This window comes from Siphateles boraxobius, unplaced genomic scaffold (genome assembly GCF_051911475.1).
Source record: "Siphateles boraxobius isolate OS27281-9 unplaced genomic scaffold, OSU_SipBor_1 12, whole genome shotgun sequence".
NCBI classification, from domain to species: domain Eukaryota; kingdom Metazoa; phylum Chordata; class Actinopteri; order Cypriniformes; family Leuciscidae; genus Siphateles; species Siphateles boraxobius.
The window spans coordinates 11,240,402-11,265,930 of record NW_027508722.1 but is presented as its reverse complement, the minus strand read 5'-3'; the positions used below and the strand labels follow the sequence as shown (position 1 = coordinate 11,265,930).

Below are 25,529 nucleotides of genomic sequence, written 5' to 3'. Positions count from 1 at the left end.
AGTCTTCTAAACTTCAGAGGTGGAAGGGTTGGCAGGAAGGTTCCCTTCGTAGAGGAGGAGATAGGTGAGGAAGAAGAAACACAGTCTCAGGAAAATGATTAAATCTAGACACTCACAGCGCTCTAGAGTTGATGTAGGTAAATAATTCCTACTGTCCTTCCTTTTAAGGGGGATCTATCATCACTATCCCCCACTATCACCAGTCGATTGACTGTGCTTTTAACATAGTAGGTTGGGCTGGGCACTGTATGCACTTGCATTTTTATGCTTCAGGGCTGGACCAAAGATGTTATTGGATAACATAATATCTGCCTTCTGATGGTTCGGCTCAGGTCTTTAAAGTGGGCATATGATTTCTTATCCAGAGTAAAGGTTTTTTCTGCTACCTTATGGCAACATTTGTCATCTGAGTTATTTAGCAGTAAGTTGTAAGGCTCTTGATGAGCCTCCTTAATGTGATGGTATTGATGTCATGGTTTTTGTTAGGTTGGAAGGCCTTCTGTGGGCCTCCCTGACAAACCACGAAAAAACTACCCTCCTTATTAAGTACCTAAGCCTCCTTGACAATCCCATTTGGTTGAGCGTCAGTAGTTTTTCCCTCAGAGGGTCATCCATGCTCTCTAAGAGTTCTATTATCATGCGAATGGCTTTCTGAAAGTAAAAATTTGCATTGTTAGTACTCCCCTCATATGAGGGTCATTATACTGATAATACTTTGCTCCCGAAGGGCTCTGTTCTTTGTAAAATCAAGTGAGTGGCTTTCTGAGGGCCTCCTTGATTAAGTTATTTTGATTGAGCATTACTAGTACTCCTCTCATATTCAAGTGTCGTCATGCTGAGTACTCCGCTCCCTAGAGTTATTTTAGGCTCTGTGTCAAGCTGTTAGCTTTACAAGCCTCCTTGACGAATTGATTCAAGAAAAAACTATTTGACGAGTCTCCTTGAGAAACCTATATTGTAATATTGTCTTGGTCTCTTAAATGTCATGTGGATTGGCTCTGAGTGAGCCTCCTTGTAAGCCTCCCTGATGATTCTAGGGGTCGATTCTTTAAGACCCCTGAATTGCCAGGCCAGGTCTCTTTATGAGCCTGGCCATATTCCCTTAAAGCAGTGGTCTTCACTATTTTTTTCATGAGAGCCGCACTGATAGGACAAAGTCAGTAGGAGAGCCATTTTTACAGGAAAGTATAAAAAGTTACATCCAGTCATAAATACCATGTCTGTTTATTAATATGTCACCCCTGAACATTCAATATGCAATGCAATAACATTTTTTTTTTAATGATTTATCAGTCGAATTTGTAACTGAGACAAGATGATTTCCCTTAATGACAAAAAAAGCAGGATTTCCAGAATAGATTCATCCCAGAATGACATTAAGTTATTTTTTTCTACATTAGCCCCTCATGTATCTAATCATCCAAGAGCACATGCGGCGTTAAGAGCTGGAAATACCGCCATGGCAACTTGTTAGACAAGATATGTTTACATGCACAACTTTTTTTTTCAATCGGTTCTGAATTCATTGTGATTGATTAATCTGAATGTATTGTAGTTTACATGAATGCTTAACATCGTGATATGATGCATGATCGGGGTGATGTGCACGTTTATAAGTCAAAAGATTCAAATTGGGAATAGGTTTTTGACATTCGCACACCACACAAATATACAAAGTTTCCCGCTGTTGTCGGGTAATAACCATTTTCCTACATTGGTTCTTTATTTGTTTTGAACAGCAGACTTAATATCAAATTCTGGTCATAATTTGGAGACTATGATGAACCGTTATGCTGTGCTGTTTGTATTGATCATGCAGTAAAAATGCCCAAAATCAGTCGTCTGTGGATGAGAATCTGAAACAAGGACTGGTGAGCCATTGTCCTGCTTCACTTCACAGATACTGAGTGAAAGTAGAATTATAGAACGACGTGACACTCGTTTATACGACACTTTATTCATCAGAAGAACAGCGCGTTCAACGCGACGGACGGCGTCCCTTCAGTTTCGGTTTTCAATCGATCAAGTGAACATGTTCTCTCGATAAACCACCCCTTTCAATCCGATCAAAATTATTTGAAAATTGAGCTGACACTTTGAGTTTTTAATGGGTTATTTTATAGTCCTACTTCTTTATAAATGTTTTTATGAAATATCTGTAGTGACTGCTTGATCATATCACTGTATTATTTACCGCCATGCGAGCCACAAATGAAAGCTTGGCGAGCCGCATGCGCAATGAGTAACACTGCCTTAAAGCAGTGTATCAGTAGGTAAGGATTCCAAGCATTTGAGCTCTGCTCTTGGGCCGAGCCCTTCTGCTAGACTTTCCTTATCTAAGGTATGTCGCTTGGGCAGTGGCCGTACGGAATAGTGCCACTGGCAGCTCCATTCCTTTGGGGAATCTGTCTCTGATAGTGAGATCAGAAGAGTCAGCTTTTTAGTGCATTCTGCTCAGGATGGCAGTGTGGGTATTTGTTCCCCATAGCGACTTATCAGATGTTCTAAAGGGAACGTCTCGGGTTACAAATGTAACCTAGGTTCCCCGAGAAGGGGAACGAGACAATGCATCTCGCTTCCATGCTTTCGCTGTGCCTGCCACAGTTCCTTCAGAGCAACAAGTGATTGACATGTTCTTCAGGCTACCTTTTATGCTCACAATCGCACTGGTAGGGATGTCATAGGCTGTCGTCGGCCAATACAACTGTTGCGTTTAGACTCGTGCTTCAGACCACGGTCACGCTGAGAGTTTCTCCATAGCGTCTTGTCAGACGCAGTGTCTCGTTCCCCTTCTCAGCGAACATTTTATGTCGTACAATAAAACTTGAAAATATCTTGAGCTTGTGATCACCACCGACCTTATTTCAGGCTTTTAACCATATTCCCATTCAAAAAACCCACTGACTTTGTGACGATGGAATCGGAAATGCTAAAATGCAAATTGTATATCATTTCCTGTTTTATGCTTTGTTCTGCATGTTGGTTGCAAATTCAAAGTTGTGTGAAGTGACAAAGGTTTTCAGATGTTAATAATATTTTAACAAAACCTCTTTACTGCATTTTTCCCTAAGAAATAATAATAAAATAGTACTGCAAACTATTTCATTTTCAAGAACTATATTCTTTTAATAAGGCTTTTTCTTCATTATGAAGGATACTTGTTAACCTTGTTAATTTACGCAAAATATCTAAATTAATATTAATTCAGCAAAATTAAAAAAGTATATATTCAGACCTGCAAAGTCACATGAGGAGAAAAAATAAGATTGTCATTTTAACATGTGAACAAAGCATTCTAGTGCACTCTGACAAGAAAATAAAGGTAAAAGACCACATTTGCTTAAAAAAAACATTTACATGTAGAAATGCTTCTTTGGGTTTGTTCTTCACAGAGCTGCGGAGGAGGAAGTGTACAGTGCAGTGTCATCCAGCGAGGCAGGATTATAAAAGGTAATTGACAGCAGTGTAGACCGAATGCACGCAGCTGAAGTCATAACTGACGCAAAACCCGGAAAAGTACAGACAGACAGCACACTGTGTATGCCGTTTTAGCTGTTCAGATCGCATAAAATTATTAATGAAATAAATAGTTAAATTATATTCTGTATGACGAAATATGTTGCAAACATGTCATAATCAATTATTTTTCCAAATATGCACAACTTTGCTCTAAGAGCCTTAACGGATGCTGCCTAGTGCATGTATGTGAACACAAATAAACCGGAGCAGGCGTGTGTGATGATATTCTATTCAGATTATAAAAAAAAATACAGATTGATTATTTTGCACTCCTGACATAAATTAAAAAATGAATGTCACTGCAACCCAGTTTTATCATAAACAGTGGTCAAATATAGAAGCTGGAGTCTTTCATCTTTCTAATGTTACTCAGTTTGTCTCGAACAAGTAAAGAGTGTGATGTTTTAAATTGCCGTGAATGTTGAACAACAAAAATCTGGGGCAGTCTGTAAACTTTGCATGTAAAGGGGTTAACATAACCCATATAGTTACCTTATAACTTATTATACCTTATAACCTTATTCCACTCAATCCTTTTGTTGGTAAGTACATTGTGAGTACATGTCACAAGTCTGTCTTGTTATATGTAGCACATGTGGTGTTCTGTGTTCCTGTCTCTGTCTTGACTCCTCCTTTCTTGTTATCTGATTATTGGTTAATTTGTCTCACCTGTTTTTCCTCGTTGCCTTCCTTGTTTGCTCCCCTATTTAGTCTCCCTGTGTTTGTAGTACTGTGCTGGTTCGTTGTTGTGCTGGTTCGTTGTCATCATGTTCCTCGTGTTTCCTGCTGGACCTGATTTATTCTTTGTCTGTTTTTGTTTGTCAGTTTTTGTATTTATATTTACTTTATTAAATCCTCTTCCTGCACTTGAGTCCTCGATCCTTTCCACTACTCAGCCGTGACAGAACGAACCAGCCATGATGAGGACTCAGCGGAAGTCCACCAGTCAACCACCAGTCGTGCCGATTTACTGCCCGCACTATGACCGGATCATGAAGGTCTCTGAATTGGTTTCCTTGCACCAGGATGGGAGGAATGTGAGAGACTTTGCCCGGAAATATTTCTCCGCCAGTGAGGGTTTAGGTTTGGGAAAGACGGCTCTTAAGGACCTCTTTAATTATGCCCTGGATAAGCCATTTGATGTGTCGGAGATGGAAGTGCTGAGAGCTTTTGACTTTTGGGCTTTTATTAACGTTTTAGACCCACAAGGGACAAACCCACACTGTTGTGGCAACAGGCAGCACCTTCGGAGGCAGTTCATCCCACACCGTCTCACATTTGTCTGCGGAGAAGGAAGAAACCCTCCGTACCTGTTCCGGTGGTCCCGAGTCCGGGGCTCCCGAGTCTGGTGGTCCCAGTTCCGGTGGTCCCAAGTCCGGTGGTCCCGAGTCCGGTGGTCCGGAGACGGAGGAGAAAGGTCACCTCAACGACTTGTCTGGTGGCTCTTAACCCAGAGACCATCCCAGAGGTGACTACCATCCCTGACGCGCCGCCTAGGTGCCTTGCTCTGCCTGCGCCGTCCAGGCGCCTTGCCCTGCCTGCGCCGCCCAGACGCCCTGCTCTACCGGCCCCACTCAAGTTGCTCGCCCTACAGGCGCCACCCCCGCGACTCATCACGTCTGCTGTTCCTGAGCCAGCGTCTGCTGTTCCTGAGCCAGCGTCTGCTGTTCCTGAGCCGGCGTCTGCTGTTCCTGAGCTGGCGTCTGCTGTTCCTGAGCTGGTGTCTGCTGTTCCTGAGCTGGTGTCTGCTGTTCCTGAGCTGGTGTCTGCTGTTCCTGAGCTGGTGTCTGCTGTTCCTGAGCCGGTGTCTGTTGTTCCTGAGCCGGAGCTAGTTTCTGCTGTTCCTGAGCCGGAGCCGGTGTCTGCTTATCCTGAGCCGGAGCCGGTGTCTGCTGTTCCTGAGCCGGAGCCGGTGTCTGCTGTTCCTAAGCCGGAGCCGGTGTCTGCTGTTCCTGAGCCGGTGTCTGCTGTTCCTGAGCTGGTGTCTGCTGTTCCTGAGCCGGTGTCTGTTGTTCCTGAGCCGGAGCTAGTGTCTGCTGTTCCTGAGCCGGAGCCGGTGTCTGCTGTTCCTGAGCCGGAGCCGGTGTCTGCTGTTCCTGAGCCGGAGCCGGTGTCTGCTGTTCCTAAGCCGGAGCCGGTGTCTGCTGTTCCTGAGCCGGTGCCGGTGTCTGCTGTTCCTGAGCCGGTGTCTGCTGTTGCTGAGCCGGTGTCTGTTGCTGTTCCTGAGCCGGTGTCTGTTGCTGTTCCTGAGCCGGTGTCTGTTGCTGTTCCGGAGCCTCTGACTGTTGCTGTTCCGGAGCCTCCGCCATGGCCGCCCGAAGGGTCTTTATCTCCCTGGCCGCCCGAGGGGTCGTCTCCGCCCTGGCCGCCCGAGGGGTCGTCTCCGCCCTGGCCGCCCGAGGGGTCGTCTGCTTCCCCCTGGCCGCCGGTTTAACCATCACCCCCTGTCTCTGTTCCCTTCCATGGACCTGGCCTCCCATCCCTCCCCCTGATCCTCCACCGTGCCACCTCCCACCTGGACTCTTGTTTTGTATGTTACGTCTTGGAGCGTCTGGTAGCCGCTCCTTAAGGAGGGGGTAATGTCATAAGTCTGTCCTGTCATATGTGGCACATGTGGTGTTCTGTGTTCCTGTCTCTGTCTTGACTCCTCCTTCCTTGTTATCTGATTATTGGTTAATTTGTCTCACCTGTTATTCCTCGTTACCTTCCTTGTTTGCTCCCCTATTTAGTCTCCCTGTGTTTGTAGTCCTGTGCTGGTTCATTGTTATCATGTTCCTCGTGTTTCCTGCTGGACCTGATTTATTCCTTGTCTGTTTTTGTTTGTTAGTTTTTGTATTTATATTTACTTTATTAAATCATCTTCCTGCACTTGAGTCTTCGATCCTTTCCACTACCCAGCCATTACAGTACATTGAAAGTGCACATACCGTAAAAAAACAATTCAACCAAAAAGTGCAATGCCATTGACCTGTATGTCAATTCTCATATCTCCTGGAGACTTATCCAGCCATATTATATTTACTGTACTGGTATTAATTCAGTGAACCATGTTGTAATTGTTAAACGAAGGCCCCTCCCTAAAAATCCTCACAGATAATGAATGACACATGTCATGTAATGCCATGACAACCTCTAAGTGCAATCACCTCACAGCTAACATCACAAGAGATGGTAATTGTTATCTAAATTATAAAAGCTTTGAAGTGCAGACACATCTCAAATCATTTAATAAGAATATGTCACACAGACACTTAAAGACAAACATGAAGTGCACAAAATCTGAAAAAGTTTTGTCAGTTATATTTGGGGGGGAAATCAAATAATCAATCAATCAAAAAAGCACTTGGCAGTCATGCTAATTTAAAGCTGAGCAAGTGTAAACAAAGACATTCTTATTATTGATTTTTTTCTTGTTGCCCTTCATAAATCTGTGGTTAATCTACCCATAAACCTAATGATAAACATGGTGGTAAAAAGGAGCTAGTAATGTTGGTTTAAACAAAACAGAACATACCTTTTCCTTCTAGAGCAAACCAGCATGCAACAATGTAAAACAAGACTTGTTTCTTGTATATCACCTGTGTGCATGAGGTTTGAAAATGTCATCGACTTCACATTCTTAATCCCTCAAACCATCTTAAAATATCATTTTAAGATGTTAAACAAACTCAAATAAAGAACAGCACTCCAGGACTGTAACTCTGTATGCTTCCATTCCCTCATCTGACTTCTCAAGCTAATCAGTTGCAATACAAAAATGCGTATATTTACAGACAAATAAAAAAGTGCTTGAGTCTCACATTTTGGCTTTCTGTAAGCTTTAGGGAACTAAGCACAGCGGGCAAGCAACAAGTGTTGCAAATAGGGGGGAAGAAGATAGACGCAAATGAACAGAAACCCATCAGGCAGAGGAAGGCGAAAGGTGAAAGAGAAAAGGTGAAGAAGGGATGAACATCAGTTCACCGGCGTCCAGAGCGCAGAGAGATAGGTGCACAGCAGTAGACTGCAGAAGAAAAAAAGAGAGGAAAAAGCAAATATTGCTTGATTATAATGTAATATTTTGTGTATCCTGCTACATTATGAATTTTAGTAAGCCTCTAAAAGCCCCCCTAACTGTAATCAAATCAATGTAACACAGCCATGAGTTGTATTGATTTTGTTAAATGACTTTAACTATGTGATAATCAAAATAAATGTACAAATATTATAGTTCACTGAACTGTCTGTAGACTGTTTAGTCACCAAGCAACTTAATAGTGCACAAGTGCATTAATACAGAATTCAATTGGGTCAGCCATCAAAAATGTGTGCACAATCCAACCCCACACAGACACATGCACACACAAAAAATTAAATAAGAAAAAATAGAAAAACACAAGCAATTTTTGACAACTGCATTTAAATGCAGGAGTGAATCAGCTAAAGTATCCTTTTGAGTTACTTGAGCAATGACTGGCATAGTAGTAACCACAACATTTTGAACTTGCCGCTATAAAACCGAAACATGAATGCCAGTATTTTAACGGTCACCGGGATTTGGCCAAGTTGTCCAATGTTCCTGGCTCAAAATATTTTGTTGATCCTGGAACAACATTCCTGTCTGAAAATGTAGTCCTAACCCTTTCCCTAACACTAATCAAAACCTATCTCTAAAATCTATGGAAGCCCTATCATAATTATGACTTACTAAGTCGTTATTATGAGAAAGTTTCTCAATATAATGAAATACTATGTCACAATAAAGAAACTTCCTCACAATAAAGATACACTCTATCATAATAATGTTCTCACAATAATAAGAACATTTCTCATAATTATTACTTCTATGAATGTGCAAAATAGCGGAGTGGGTCAGATACTGATACTTTCATTTTTGGTACTTGTCTATACCGATACCTGTATTTTCACTGCATCTGTAATTATAAAAAATATTGGATATAGAAACCAAAAGAATATGAATCATAAAAGTTTGCTTAATTTGTTAAGCATGTATATTTCCTTCAATTATTTCCATGCTTAAGCACGTTAAAAATGTATTGAATGACCGTCTGTTACTTTTACTGTTCATTCTATTGCTCTATCATATTTTATCTACCATTTGCTTGCACAGCACATATTTAGAGCTGATCCAGCAGGGTTCAGTGCTGAGGATTGGGTCAGTGGTTCAAATGTTTCGTTATCAGTAAAATATCACAATTCTCTATTCACATTTTCATATTACATAAAAAAATACTAGCCAAATTAATGTACATTTAAAACATAATTAAAGACAAGTAAGCTGTCAGTAATAAAATAAGAACAAATAATCAAATTACAAATAGCACAAATAAATACAATAAAACAAAAAAGGCTACAAATGGGAAAGAAACTGCTTTGGGTGGTTTTCAGGCAGGTGTAACTTAGCTAGTTTTCAGGTACATCATTTGAATAAAGTAAACAAATGGGAAGTAAAACTGCATATTTACCACTGTATAAATTAAATATAGATTAATCTTTATAAAGTTAGAAACGTTATTCAGCCAACAGCAGTGAGTGATTACTTTGTTTTTGTAAAAACACAGTGGCAGGTCTATTAGGCTGCTGTCCCTTTAAAGGGATAGGTCACCCAAAAATGAAAATTAGCCCATGATTTACTCAACCTCAAGTCATCCTAGGTATATATTACATTCTTCTGTCAGATGAATACAATCAGAGTTATATTTAAAAAAAAAAATGTCCTGGCTCTTCCAAGCTTTATAATGGCAGTGAATGGCTGTTTCTGTCCATCATAAAAGTGATCCACGCGGCTCCAGGGGGTTAATAAAGGCTATCTGAAGCGAACCGATATCCAAAATATCCATATTTAAAACTTTATAAAGTAAAATAACGTCTCAGGTTACTATTGTAACCATAGTTCCCTGAGAACAGGGAACGAGACGATGTGGGAACGCCCCCAGCGTGACTGCGTCTGAAGCATCTATGTCAACTAGTCCAATGGAAAGAATGAGCGTCACGGGCGGGTGACGTCATGACCAGGATATGATAAAAGCACATCCGGTGCAAACCGGCATTAGCTTCGAAAATTGCCGAAGCAAGCCGATCACAGGGATGCAGGAAGTATGGCAGGGTGACGCATCGTCTCGTTCCCTGTTCTCAGGGAACTATGGTTACAATAGTAACCTGAGACGTTCCCTTACGAAGGGAACTCAACGATGCGTCCATCGACGCCATGGGAACGAGAATACCCAAAGCGCCAGAATTCCAAGTACCTGAGTGTCAGTCTGTTGTAACTAAGCACTAAGCACCTGAGAACCTGGGGCAGCATCCAGGTCCAAGCTGTAAAACCTCATGAATGTGAGCGGTGAGGACCAGCCCGCCGCATCACAAACGTCTTGGAGAGAACTCCAGATAATACGCTTAGAAGCCATACTCCTAGTGGAATGAGCCCTGACCACCAAATGGTTGGCCAGAAGACTCACAAGCAAGAAGAATAGTCTCGACTATCTATATGCTCAATAGGTTGGATTTTCTCGACAGAGAAGTCCGATGAACATAAGTGTCCAGTGCTCGCACTGGCACAAGAGGTTCAGCTTTTCCTGGTCCGAAAAATGGGGGAGGACAGAAACCTGCAGCACAATAGGCCTCGGAATAATGGTAGGCACCTTTGGAACATATCCATGTTTCGGGTAAGATTGCCTTGGCCATCCCGGTGCACTCAAGGCAGGTGGGGACCGAAAGGGCCTGAAGGTCTGACTCTTATAGGGACGAAATAGCTAGCAGAAAATAGTCTTAAAAGAAAGGAACTTCTCTGAGACCAAATCTAAGGGCTCGAAGGGAGCCCCAGATAGGCCTTCTAGAACTATTGCAAGGTCCCAAGCCAGCACCTTAGTGCAAGTTGCATGCCTCAGCCTCAAAGTGCCACGAAGGAAACGAGTGATCAGGGGGTCTCGACCCAAAAATGTACTACCCACCAGGGCGTGGAAAGCCGCAATGGCCGCCACACATATTATACCTTAAGCGTGGAAGGACATAGACCTGATACAAAGCGTTCTTGCAGAAACTCGAATACTGTGTTTACTGAACAGTTAACCGGATCCCACTGACGCTGGTAACACCAAGAAGTGAAAAACTCTCGAAATAGTGAATATAGTTTCCTCGTAGCGGGAGCTCTGGAGCTTAGAATGGTCTAAACAACCTCGGTTGAGAGACCACTCTCTATGAGTTGGGCCCCCTCAGAGGCCAAACCCACAGTTCCCAAATCCCCTGCCGGGGGTGCAATATTGCATCCCCTGCCTGAGACAGAAGGTCTCCCCTGATCGGGACCTCCAAGGGAGGTCCGTCGAGGAGAAAAATTAGGTCCGCAAACCAAATTCAGCTCAGCCAGGGTGGTGCTACTAAATAGGCTTATTCCATCCTGGCGGATTCACTCCAGAACTCCTGGGAGCAGAGCAACGGAGGGAAATGCGTACAGACGTAGCCTCGGCCACGTCTGCACCATAGCATCCAGCCCCGAGGGGACTGGTTGAGTGAGGGATAACCAGAGTGGACAGTGCGTCGTATGCTGAGACGAGAACAAATCCACTTCTGCCTGGCCGTAAAACTCCCATATTTGCTCCACCGCCTCGGGGTGGAGTCCCCTGGCCTCAGCCCCTGCCTCGACAGGGTGTCTGCTCCAATATTCTGGCCCCCCCTGGAATATACACTGCCCTCAGACAGCGTAATTTCCTGAGGGACCAAAATAAGAGGCCACCAACGTGTTGTCTGTGGGTCAAGAACCAGAGTTTCCTCCATATAACCAAGGCGCGGGGATACTGCCGCGTGATCTTGATCGTAAGGAGTGGGTTTCCCCTCAGGGAGAACCCTCTGGTCCTGAGCCACCTCTGTAAAGGTCTCACGTACAGCAGGTCAAAGGGTATCACATTGGACGCTGCTGCCCTGAGGCCTAACAGTCACTGTTCCAGAACAACACATGATGGCCCCTCAGGTCTGGGAGGAGATGTCTCAACGCATTGAAGACGACCATCATCTCTAGGCAATTCATGTGCCAAGAGAGATGATGACTCCTCCACAAGCCCTGAGCTGAGCGGCCTTCCAATACCGCTCCCCAGCCGGTGAGGGAAGCATCTGTCGAGATCACAACTCGATGGCAAAGAGCTCCCAACACCGGACCCTGGGTTAAGAACCAGTGTTTCCTCCATATAACCAAGGTGCGGAGACACCGCCGCGTGATCTTGATCATACGAAGTGGGTTTCCCCTCGGGGAGAACCCTCTGGTCCTGAGCCACCACTGTAAAGGTCTCATGTACAGCAGGCCAAAAGTTATCCCGTTGGACGCTGCTGTCACAAGACCCAACAGTCTCTCTAACTGTTTTACAGTGCGTGACTGGCCTAGCCTCAGCTCTTTTGTGGCTGTTAGGATAGCAGCTACACGAACGGGCGACAGAGTGGCCCGCATCGTCACTGAATCCCATACCACACCAAGGAAAGTGGTTCTCTGTACTGGAGAAAGCACACTCTTCTTGGCATTGAGCCTCAACCCCAACATCTGCATAGGAGCGAGAACGACACCTCGGTGCCGAACCGCTAACTGTTCTGATTCCGCTAGAATCAGCCAGTCATCTATGCAATTCAGAATGCATATGCACTGCAGCCTGGCGGGGCCAGAGCTGCGTCCACACGCTTCGTGAATGTGCGGGGTGATAGAGCTAGACCGAAAGGAAGTGCCTGATACTGGTGTTCTTTGCCCCAAAGAAACCCTCAGGAACCTCCTGTGCTGAGGGAGGATGGAGAAATGGAAGTATGCGTCTTTTAGATCTATCGTGACAAACCAGTCCTCGGATCTGATTTGAGTCACGATCTGTTTGAGTGTCAGCATTTTGGACTTGAGTTCCAGCACCAAACACTCCAACAGACGAAGATCTAGTATGTGACGCAGCTCTCCATCCTTTTTTGGAACAATGAGATAACGACTGTAAAGACCCGACGCAATGTCGGGTGAGTACACCTGCTCTATACCTTTCTTTGCTAACAGGGCCTTTACCTCTTGCTCCATTACCAGAGCCTGCTCGGAATGCACTAACGTGAGCAACACCCCGTTGTAGCCTGGAGGACGAGAACCAAATCTGCCTCTTACTACTAACTGCAGGACCCATAGAGATATATTTGGCAGTAGCTTCCGCGCTGCCAGAAAATCTACCAAGGGAACCAGCCCCTCGAGGCTGGCCTCTGGTGTAATAAAGACAGCCAGTTCGGGGACCTGAAGCATACTGGCAGGAACCACCCGAACTGACTGTTTTCGAACCCCCCTCAGAGGGCGCATTCCGACGCAATGTCGAGTTGACGCTGCGCCAGAAGCTCGCTGGAGACCGCTGCGCCCCGAAGCACCAAGGGTGGCGGGGTTGGCAGAAGGATCCCCTGAGGGCACCGAGATGGAAAGGGCACCGTATAATGAGGTGTACACCATTCCACCCCGGTTGGGGCTGCCCTCACCGGTCTGACGCCGGTGGCGCCAGACCTTTTCTTTTGAGCCGCAGCCTTCTCAGCGTGAAGAACGGTCCTCGGATCCGGCTTCTGCTTTGAAGGCTTTGGCTGCTGTGTTGTGTATGAGAAACTAGACGGCTGGAGCTGCTCACGCCCAGCAGCCCCAGGGGGTTGGACATAGCGAGGGAGAGATTATCTTGTATCTTTCTCTATGATTCCCATCAAATTGAGCCAGAGGTGTCTCTCAGTGACCACAAGGGCTGCCATCCCTGAGAGATAAATCTGTGGCCCGACGGAGTTCTCAAACCCCATCGGGCCAAACTCCCTCACTTCTGTCCAAATACCGCAGCAGGTCAGCCTGATATGCTTGTAGCACTGCTATGGTGTGCAAGCAGGCCCATGCTAGACCCACTGCCATATATGCTTTTCCCACTAGATTAAAAAATAGTTTTCTTTAATGGTTTAGTGAGAGAAGCCGACGCCTTCAGGTACGATACTGAACCGGGAGACAGATAGCTCGCAAGCGTCTGTTCTACCCGGGGTATTGCCCCATAGCCATACCCTCTTAACCCCCAAATATCTGAATATACATGAATGTGGGGGCTAAAAGACAAGAGGAGTAAGGCTTTTTCCATGATCTAGACAGCTCGCTGTGCAGATCGGGAAAAATGGAAGGCCCCGTGATGGAGGTGGAAAAATAGAGGGAAGGAAACTCGTTTAATTTATTTTATTTTTAGGACGAGTGCCCCCTTATTTCTGCTGGCCATAAATATTTAATTTATCTACAGCCTTAGTAAACACTTCCACCAGCTTATTATTTTTTATATATATTTTTTATATATATTCACTTTATTTTATATATAATATATAAACTATCATATATATATATATAGGCTATATATATTTCTCATACGCTGGGGAAAGAGATGGCAAATTCACTTCCCCCATGATTGTGTCACTTTCAATGCCCAGCACATCTACCTCCTCGGAGGTAGAGCACTGAAGCATTGATTTCTCTCTCTCCCCGGGCGGAAGAGACCGCAGCGCGGGCTTCCGAGACCGGCGAGAGAGCACTGGATCCCTTGTGGAAAGGGAGGAGATAAGATCCGCGGACCCGTCTCCAACCCCGTAAAGAGATCCTATTCGCGATCCACAGGAATGCATTCTCCGCGCTGCCTCGGCAGACGCGGGACCTGTCACCCTGAGAATTGCGAGCCCGGCCACTTTCCTCGAAAAGTGACAGGCGGGAGCGGAGCATGCGAAGCGAAAGCTTCTCACAATGTTGGCAATCAGCCCCCTCGGAGGCTGATACCGCATGCTCTACTCCCAAACACATCACACAAAGCTCGTGTGTGTCCCTACTCGTTAAATAGCGCGAGCAGGGAGAACACAGAGTTGTGCAATTGTTTAGTTTCCATAAATATATATATATCAGACAGACAACAGTAAATATAACAGACAGTTTGACACAGATCGCTTGCTGAGGCAACAGAAGCTAATGCCGGTTTGCACCGGATGTGCTTTTATCATATCCTGGTCATGACGTCACCCGCCCGTGACGCTCATTCTTTCCATTGGACTAGTTGACATAGATGCTTCAGACGCAGTCACGCTGGGGGCGTTCCCATGGCGTCGATGGACGCATCGTTGAGTTCCCTTCGTAAGGGAACTAGCTTCCGGCCAAACAAACATACAGATTCCACTTAAGTATAAAGCACAATTTATGCGTCGTACTGCTGATAGTTACGCAACGCCATGACGCACTACGCTACTTCCGACGTCACAAGTTGCGTAAGTTGCGCTTCAAGCGTAAGTGGACTTTTTAATATAACTCCGATTGTATTAGTCTAAAAGAAGAATGTCTTATACACCTTGGATGACTTGAGGGTGAGTAAATCATGGGCTAATTTTCATTTTTGGGTGAACTATCCCTTTAAAACAGAATGCACGGATCCAATATCCTGTAAATGCGTTTTCTTTGTTGTCGGTAATTAATTTATATTAAGCCATTGTTATGAGAAGATTTCTCATTATTATGATTTACCGAATCATATTTTTTACTCAAGTGTGGTGGAAACAGGCTTCCATAAAAATAAGAGGGAAATGACAGGTGAATAACACTGATGTACACAGGCTTCCATAAAAATAAGAGGGAAATGACAGGTGAATAGCACTGATGTACAGTAGAAACACCTAACTCTGGTTGTAAGCCTAAACTTGACATAAACTGTAAACTTGTCCCTCAAATCTGATAGATTGATTGGAATGTTATTCCATGATCAACAAAGATGTTGATCCAGTAACATGTTGTACTTGGTGGAATCACGTTCACCCATTTTAACACATTTGGTGAAGCTGTGTTTGACCCAAGTTTTCAAAGACATATTGTCCGGCAATTATTAGTAAACCACCGTCAATGGATGCAGCATGCTTTGTTAAGGTCATCATGAAATCAAAATTGACACTATTTACTTTGTAAGCGCACATTAAAAGTATAATATGTACGAATTTTGTATCAAAATATCCAAAAACCACTTGCACAGTGTTATATATTTCTTTGAACTGTGTACTTACATTATCCTAAATGTTTCCAAGAATTTGTGAATTCAGAGAAATTCACAATTTTAAATAGTGCTCGACCCTTGTCAATTGACGCCTGTCAATGACGTAATATCGTATATACTACTGCCACTGTAAACATAGCAACAGATGTGGACAACTACGTAACGTCTAGCAGCACGCTGTTGTTGTTTCGCTCAAACATTATGGACCATGGCGAGCAGACTTTGGGACAAAAGGAGAAATAGAACGAGGATCAACATCGGCGTGGCGTTTTTGAGATGCTGAGAGCTCCACGTCCACGACAAACTGCACGAGACATGACTTGACACTGACCTTCACAAGTCACGACTTGACACTGACCTTCACGAGTCACGACTTGACAGAGACGCCGCTCTTGCATGTTCTTTATTAGACAGGTGAGCAAATGTACATAAAACAAATCAATGTTATATAGCTCAACATGATAAAATGATCAGTATGTTATTCTAATGTTGATCTAGCTTACTGCTAGTCTCATACAGCCAACAGACTAACTAATAGTATAACATTATAACTTTCAACACACTCAAATGCAGTTTAGTATAATAGTGTAGACCAAGTGAAACAGCGCAGCGTTACCTCACAATTTGAATTTGTTATATAAACTGACCAGTTTGAGTATTAATTCAGCACTTGTGGGTAATTCAGTAGAATGAAATGTCCTCATTCCTTTATATCCGTGGGACTCGCATGTCGTGTTTATATCAATCTCTCATTAGCAATTGTGACCTGCTACATACCACAGTCATGTATTCAAAAAAAATACATATTTTAGCTTTGAGTAGTAAAAAAAAGTCAGTTGCAACTTCCGGTTCACGCAGACTTTAATTCTTATAATAGATTGCAAGGCTGGTGAGAGAAAATAACGAGAAAAAGACGAGACTAAATGTAGTTAAAAAAATTGAAACTTGACCAAAATCACTCTTTGTTTTTGTCAGGAAAAAAAATTACAGACTGTTTTTATCAGGCCGCTTTGAGCATTCATGATTTTAACAATTTAAATCCCCCAATCAAGTTTTTCTGTTAAAAGAACACATTTTCTACCCGGTGTTTTACATAATCTTTGTAATCTGGCAACCATGCACACGCGCTCTCTCTACACTGCTGAAGAAGCGCGGATGATCTGAAAACACAGACAAACAAGAAACCTGCAGTTTAGCGACCTCCATTAGAGATTTTCTGTTTAAATTAATGACGTGTCTGTATGACAGTAATTATTTTATTATTTGATTTTTTTTGCTGTTGATTTTATAGAAAAAACATTTAAGTAATTTGAATTTATTGGATTACCAGTTTAAATTTTTGAGAGAGGTTTCTTGTTTTACCAGTAGGCCTATAAATACCCTATACTAAATCAGAAAACTAGATGAGGTAAAATAAACCCTGTGTATTAGTTGACATCCTCTTGATTTGTGCTTATAGGTGAAAGTGCAATAATTATAATGAATTTTTCAAAATACGATTCTCAAATGATAACAATCGTTATTATGATTATAATTTTGTGTAAAATAATCAGGATTATCAATTTAACCATTACGCAGCATGACGAAAATGCATTCATTGACAAAAACTAGACTAAAATGCTCAGACATGTAGTTGACTAAAACTTGACTAAACAAAAACAGGACATGGTTGACTAAATATGATAACTAAAAAGTACATTTAACAGGACTAAGACTAAATAATAATGAAAATAGCTGACAAAATGAACACTTATAGAAAGGCACACTGCTTCTGCTAGACTACAAGGTAGTGGAGGAGTCTCCACTACAAGTACATTAAAAGGTTTTGCTTTTTCTAATCTAAGAACGTACAGGAATGAACATTACAACACATCTTAGCAACAGAGAGACTGTGTCAGTAGAACTCAGCAAAAAAGCATGCCAAATTATTCAGCTGTGCCAAATATTAAATATGCATTGTGACAAAACATTGCAAACCAGAGTTCTGCTCTCTTTAAAGACAATGACTATTTTTTTTTCTTACAACACAAGCTGGATGAAGTGGTTTGCCATCACACCAATCTCTCATCAAAGATAGGCAGAGTAAATGGGAAATGATATGTGTTGAAATGAGAACTTCCTTCTGAACCCGTCATAACAAGGACAATGTGAACCATAAACTTATGGGAAATGAGTCACTGAGCAGTCTTCGCAGAATTACTATGTGCAGACATATGCTAAGTTGACATCTAAGGAAAAGCAAAAAGGGATATCTTTATAACCATAAACGCATTGAGAATCTTAGAAATGGAAAAGAGGAACCAAGCTAAAAGGAAAAAAGTGAGGGTCTACATTGAGGCAGCACATCTTTAGGAGACGAGATCAAGAAAAAAACAATTGATGAAAAAATATGACAAAAAAGCAGAGAGCTTTAAAGAGGGTCTGAAGTTGAAGTTAAAAGTATGGGACCTACACTGAGGGGTGGTCTGTACATGATTGTAAGAGGCATCTTGGAAGTCCTCCCTAAAGGAAGGAGAAAGGTTGGATATGACCTGCGACACTCAATATAGCCTGTAGCTCCTGCCACGGTATTATCTCTCACCAGCTTTGCAGTCTGTAATACGAATTAAAGTCTGCGTGAACCAGAAATTGCAACTGACTTTACTTCAGTGTTTGTCTTGTTTTTCTTTTGGCAATTGATGGCTAACACCTGTCTATGTTAATAATTTTGTGAGAATGAGGATCTTTAGCAGTGGGACACTCCTATTCTGTCGTTACATATACATAGCATTTTTTAGTCCAAGTACACTCAGCTCCAGTAAAAATAAATAAAAAAATAAAAAAAATAAAAAAAAACTCCCTGATTCTTTTTTTTTTTCACCCGTTTGAGTAATCCACCTAATTAGAATACTCGGCTAATTACCAAACACTTCAATGAATAAATAAACTGGGTTAGTTTAGGAGTAGAAAACAGAGATATTGAGCCAGAACATCTTTCCAGTACTGGTTTGATGATATTCAGAAGACATTTGCAGTTCCTCTGTATGCATAACCTATACCATAATTCTCTCTTTAAAGATGCATTTTCTTTTTAGAAGAATACAATCTGAAACATGTTGTTTGCTTAAGCATTGCTTTCCTGTGTTGCATAAGAGTGAATGCTTAATACTCTCTGTTCAAACAGGAAAGAAAGGACATACAAAAGACAAAGATCACGTTGAAGAAGCTACAGAGTTCAATAACTGAGCAAAAAGGTGCACTAGTCAACTATAACAAGACCACAACACTGGCCTGCATTAAACTGTACTATTTACTCCTGAAGAATGATTGAAAGCATTTCCAAACAGCTTACTAGTGAACCGATTGCAAAGTAACAACATCAAGATTTAGCCAAAGATTGGAGGGTGCGTGCTTCAAATCACTGGCCAGTGGCCACATCCCAAAGAGTAAAGCATGGTGGTAAAAGCATCATGTTTTGGTTCTGCTTTTATTAGCAGCGACGTGTTATTCAATAGAACAATGACTTTTTAGAAAGTTCATCTCTGGAAAATGATTCCAAACACAAAATAAAAGTATCAAGTGTCAAGTATCAAGTGTCGAACATAAAGGTGAATGTCCTAAAAAAGCCTAGATCTTCATCAAAATTAAAATTTGTGGCTCTTCTCTACACAGTTGTATAAACGTCTTTCGACCAACCTGAACAAACTGGAAGACTACCCAAAATAGGCAAAAAATACACCAAAAGAGTCTGCAATGCTGCTATGTACGTACTACAAAAGACTGCCATTGCTGCAAACAGTGACCTTACCACATTGCACTGTGTTTGCATGCACAGTTTTAATCAAGCTACATTAGTATTTTGTATAGTTCAGATAAAGTTTCTGTCTGTCTCTTTGTCTATACAAAACACAATGCATACACTAATATTTGAAGCATTAAAATACACTTCACTTCTCTCCTTTGGAGCGAGCGCTCAACGCCATGGCCAGTTGTAGTCCGGTTATACTGTACATGCTGGATGAAGTGAAACTCCAATCGCCTTCTCAGGTCTGTTAATCCAACTTCTCAAAATCTGGACTGATTTCAGTTAGTTAAAGCGTTTACGTGACATTAAAAAAATTAAAAAAATAAATTGAGTCCGTGAACATTTTAAGTGCATGTAAACGCATTTACTAGGGTGTTGGGGTTGAATACTTAAGCAATCAACATATTTCAGTGTTCTGTTTTTTGTTCTATCAATTTTCTATTTTTTTAACATACTGCAATGTAACATTTAAACAATCAGTTAGTTTCAGCTTTTTGGAACAAAATGCCAGTGTTCGGAGATTGGGGTAAGGGTTTTGCAATGCCCTTTATACATTATCAATGCTATAAACAAAACACAACTCCAGAGACTGAGGTAGTCAGCTTATGAGTCATTTGGATGTACCGGAATAAATCGAGGAGCAGAACAACATGAGTGGAGTTACATCAGTCTTGACGTGACATCTAAATGTTTACTCATTATCTTGTCCCTCTCCTGTGGAGGTTATCTTGAAGCCAGCAGGAGTTTAAAGAGAAACAATGTTCGTGCATCCAGCAGTCAGTTATTACCAGATAACAACCGCTCAAAACAGTTAACACAGGCTCATCCGGGTTGTCAGCAGCACTATACGCTTGCTAGGAACGTTTTTTCTTCATGGAATTTTTGCTTTTGGTGAGCTAATAAAATATTAAAACTCAGTCGAATCAATATTTTGTGAACAGTAATTTAATTATGCCATCCAGTATCGTGGACTCACTCTCTCTTGTTTCATTCAAACTCATCTGCTTCCATTTTGTGACTATTGTTTTGTACACTGTTGGATTATAGGATAACAAACAGGTACGATTTTAAAACAGTTTAATCTGAAATCAATATCTCTTATCCCCGTAATTGTTTACATGGCGAAATTCTGTGTAATAAGTGGTATGACTGTATCTAGTTTGAACTTTCCGCACTAGCAACTGCTCTCTCCGCGGAAGCTTTGCGTTTAAAGAGCTAATAAAATAGACTCAGATCAATATTTTGTGTCTAATTATTTACTTATGTGACAAGTAGTAGTGTAGTAAGCAGAATAATGTACATCCAGCCGGTTGTTATCTGAGAATAACCCCCTTCAGGCTGACACCTCCATGTCGGGGTCCTCATCACCCTGTCGGGTTTATTCTCAGATAACAAGCGGCTGGATGTACATTATCCCTGACTTGGTCTTGGCAGAACAGATCTGCTACACTGCTGCTGATTATTGCTGTTGATGTAGGACATTGCTATAATATATATAATGAAGGGTAATAAAAACTTAAATAAGTTAGACTATATACATTTAATAAAATAATTTCCCTGCTCCCTGCTGTCAAGAAAAGGCAGTAAAGAACTGAAAAAAAAAATCAATCGAAAGCGTTTGTCAAGCACATTCACTGTGATGAAGCTCAGTGATTAAGCAGTGTAGTAATGCTTGTACCAAGGCCACAGTGGGGAGTTTTTGATCTTTAGATTAGAATGGCATTTTCTTAACAGTAAATTCATACAGATTGTAAACTATATGCTGGAAAGATTTAAGACGAGTATAAATTTACTACTCCCCTTCTATCGCCTCACTGAGTGGCCTGGCTCAGTGGGTGTGGCTAGGAGGCTCATCAAGGGAACGATGTCCACCTGTTCTTCCCTATGTAAAAGCTTAAAGATGAACTGAACTGAACAAAATCAACGTTGATAACGTGTTGTTTATGACAATTAAAAGTAAATTACACTAAAAAATGTAATTAAAAATATCAATATAGCTTTTTTTTTTAAGCAACACAAAAATTGTGTTTGTTAGTATAAGAACGCTGGCAGTTTCGATGACGTCACTGACATGGTAGGACCCGCGAAGGTATATAGGCAGCGTGATTTTTTTTCCCAAACCACTTCAGCGGAAATCCCGCCTTGCAGCCGATTTCATTGGTTTAGGTTACAGTGACGGGTAGGTTTAGGGATCAGTGTTTGGTGTAGGCAATCAGTACAGTGATTGACATGACCAATGAAAACTTTTAAATCGGCTGCAGGGCGGGATTTCCACTGAAGTGGTTTGGGAAAAAAAATCACGCATATAGGCAACAGCTGCAGGTCCTATATACACTCACATGAAAATGAGTAATTTTAATGGCATGGGTTATGCATTTGAGCATGTGAGGGCCAGGCCAGTAGTATCTGACTACCACCACATGGAGGACGACCAGTTTCAGGCTCCACCTACAGTACAGGATGGTTTGGGGGAAGTGACTGGTGTGGGCGCGGGCGCTGCCGGAGCATGGACACTACACCGGAATCGATCTGTTGCAGAGAGGTCAACCTGGAACATTTATTGATTGGCGAAAAATGCATCCCCATGCACCGTTCATTTCGGATGCTGTCTGGTGAGAGAAACGTGTTGGAGGTGGCTATACTATCTCTAAGGGGTGTCCGAGCTGAGACGCTGGAGCGCCCCATAAGTAGCAGGTATGTAACAATGTATTTTATGAATTGGAGACTGGGCTAGGCTAACTTGTTATATCCTTTTCTCAGACTGTTTAGGATAATATCAAGGATTCGAGTATGCGTTGGACTTGTAGCTAAATAAAACATTTGATGTCAGACGCTTCATGTACTCATTGACGTTTTCAACAGATCTGTCTCTCGTACCTAGGATTAAACACTAGAAATCACGACTAGAATAATTTTGTTGACAAGGCAGGGGGTAGAGAGAAGCTAGCTCTGCTAGTGTTGGTTGGCATCGGAGTAGCTTTCCATGCCAGTGACGTAGCCGAATGTTGAAATCATGGCGGCGCCCGTGTAACAACAACATCATTTTCAACGTACCATTTTATCCCTTTTAACAAATTCTGCCATTTTAATAATTGTACCAATGAGAATAAATAGAATACACCTGTTATATCACCTTTACTCAAATTTCAGTTCAGTTCACCTGTAAGCTACGTTCACACTCTCAGTCCAAATCCGATTATTTGTGTATCCGATTTGAATCTGATTTATTATTATTGTTCATGAGTTCACACTTACAAATAAGTCAGATAGAATAAATGGTATGCATTTTTGGCGTGCTGTCTGAGGAGAGGGCTCAGGGCTCGGTATTTGGCCCGAACCCAGAGTACTCCCCCCCGTATTCCTGGCTGTGGAAGGAACAAGCCGAGAGTGAACTGTCGGGGTGGTGGGGGATGCTAAAAAACTGTCAAGGAATGCAGGTGAGTCGACTGAGTGCATATATATATATATACATACATATATATATATATATACATACACTCACCCAAAGGATTATTAGGAGCACCTGTTCAATTTCTCATTAATGCAATTATCTAATCAAACAATCACATGGCAGTTGCTTCAATGCATTTAGGGGTGCGTATGGTCCTGGTCAAGACAATCTCCTGAACTCCAAACTGAATGTCAGAATGGGAAAGAAAGGTGATTTAAGCAATTTTGAGCGTGGCATGGTTGTTGGTGCCAGACGGGCCGGTCTGAGTATACTTCAAATAGGAAAAAGAGTCTACAATTTGCAAGAGCTCACCAAAATTGGACAGTTGAAGACTGGAAAAATGTTGCCTGGTCTGATGAGTCTCAATTTCTGTTGAGACATTCAGATGGTAGAGTCAGAATTTGGCGTAAACAGAATGAGAACATGGATCCATCATGCCTTGTTACCACTATGCAGGCTGGTGGTGGTGGTGTAATGGTGTGGGGGATGTTTTCTTGGCACACTTTAGGCCCCTTAGTGCCAATTGGGCATCGTTTAAATGCCACGGCCAACCTGAGCATTGTTTCTGACCATGTCCATCCCTTTATGGCCACCATGTAACCCATCCTCTGATGGCTACTTCCAGCAGGATAATGCACCATGTCACAAAGCTTGAATCATTTCAAATTGCTTTCTTGAACATGACAATGAGTTCACTGTACTAAAATGGCCCCCACCGTCACCAGATCTCAACCCAATAGAGCATCTTTGGGATGTGGTGGAACGGGAGCTTCGTGCCCTGGATGTGCATCCCACAAATCTCCATCAACTGCAAGATGCTATCCTATCAATATGGGCCAACATTTCTAAAGAATGCTTTCAGCACCTTGTTGAATCAATTGCAAGTAGAATTAAGGCAGTTCTGAAGGCGAAAGGGGGTCAAACACAGTATTAGTATGGTGTTCCTAATAATCCTTTAGGTGAGTATATCTATATATATATATATATATATGCTTCCATCATGCTGATGGGATAGTCATGATGAATGTTGATGACAAGTTAATTGGATTGATTATTTGAACGTGCTCCTCCCGAACTTTGTTTAGTGAAACATCATGTGCCCACACTGTGTATCGCAACTGTTCAGATCCGATTTGTGTGTCCATGCAGCTCTTTCACTTTCTGGAATATCTGCATTGGTTTCTATGGCAATGATGTTGCGTTGGTAGGCATAAGCCAAAAACAACAACCGCAACATGGTGGGGTTTGCAATAGAGATATTGAGTCTTCTGCGGCAGAACCGGAGGCTGGTATGCACAGCTTTTTTCCGTGCTGTTGTCTCCATTACATTGTTATTTTCTGCTCGTCCGGCAATTTGCAAAAACACAGCTTTCTTTCGGCAGCGACTTTCAGCATGTTTCCTATAACAGCGTCTGACGTTTGCATTTTAAGTGGCGTGAGAAAGTCAGATAAAACAGATCAGATCTGTCAGACTGAAACAGATTTCCAGAAATGCGATTTGAATAGGATTTCAAACTACATATGGATGTAGCTTGAAACGGATTTGTAAAAATTGCATTTCATGTGATTTTCTTGCTGTTCACATTAGCTAATTCTGATCAGATATGAACAGAAATTGGATTTGGACTGACAGTGTGAACAAAGCCTTAGGCTTTAACAGTGTTGAAAGAGCTTGCTTATGGTTGACAGGTGTTTGATTTTGGCTTTTTTTGTTTGTTTGTTAGTTTAACTTGCTTTTGTTTTGGAGTATTTAGTTTGTTATCTTTGATAGACTAACATCCATGCACCAGACAGACATTACAGATGACCATGTTTTCTTGTTTTTATTATATTTTTCTATTTATGTTAATAAATGTTCATTCTTGCAAACCCACTCACTATGTCCTACATTAATTTGCCACGGCTTTGAGTCTGTCATGACAAAAGGGAAAGGGAAATGGACATGAATTACAAAATCTACTGTGTTAAAGTTTTTATATATATTTATATATATATGCTGACTTCTTAATTCTGTCCTAAATATTTTAGACAATGTTATTAAATTGAATTATATATAGATTTATATCCTTTCGTTATTTTGTCCATCCACAGTTCCTCTGCTTGCATTAAAAAGGTGAAATATCTATAGTATATATATATATATATATATATATATATATATATACTGCATAAAGTATTCCTTGTAAAAAGAAGCTGGGAATGTGGCTCACTGTGTTTTGGTTTGATCCAGTGAGAGTGGAAATAAGAGACAAGCCATTTACCTTTATGCTGTCCTCTGTGGTTTAACCCAAATAAAGGAGAACTCCGCCAATTTTTAAGTTAATCTTGATCGTTAGACCTTTGTACTGACTATATAAAAAAAAACGAACCGGATTGGTGCTTGCTACGCGGAGCTGCGACCGCGAATGCCCAGAGCTCCCACCCAGCTAAAAAGGCAGCTATGGGGGCATATGCATAAAGAGTGTTTTTGAACCTCTTAACAGACACAAAATGCAATTAAAATGTCTTTCCAACATCAACAGGGACCCTACATGTGAACAAGATGCGTTTAGCAACTTAGCCATTGTTTCAATTCACCTAAATAGTCTTTTAGACGGCAAGCTGTAGTCTCGTGCTGCAGTCCCGTGCTGTAGCCGGAAAAGGTAAACAATGTCCAGGTGGGAGGAGCGTTGATCATGTGCGACGAGTTATGATCAGAGTTGCTTACAAGTGAAGAAGAAATGGTTCGTGTTTGTGCCTTTCCGAATTGTGG

At 42.0% G+C, this 25,529-nt stretch overlaps 1 protein-coding gene across 8 annotated transcripts in view; it reads right to left on the bottom strand.

Moving 5' to 3' along the window:
• cobl (cordon-bleu WH2 repeat protein) overlaps positions 1–25,529 on the bottom strand; it is a 146,267-nt gene that overhangs the window by 15,266 nt on the left and 105,472 nt on the right. The gene's annotated exons all lie outside the window — the stretch shown is intronic.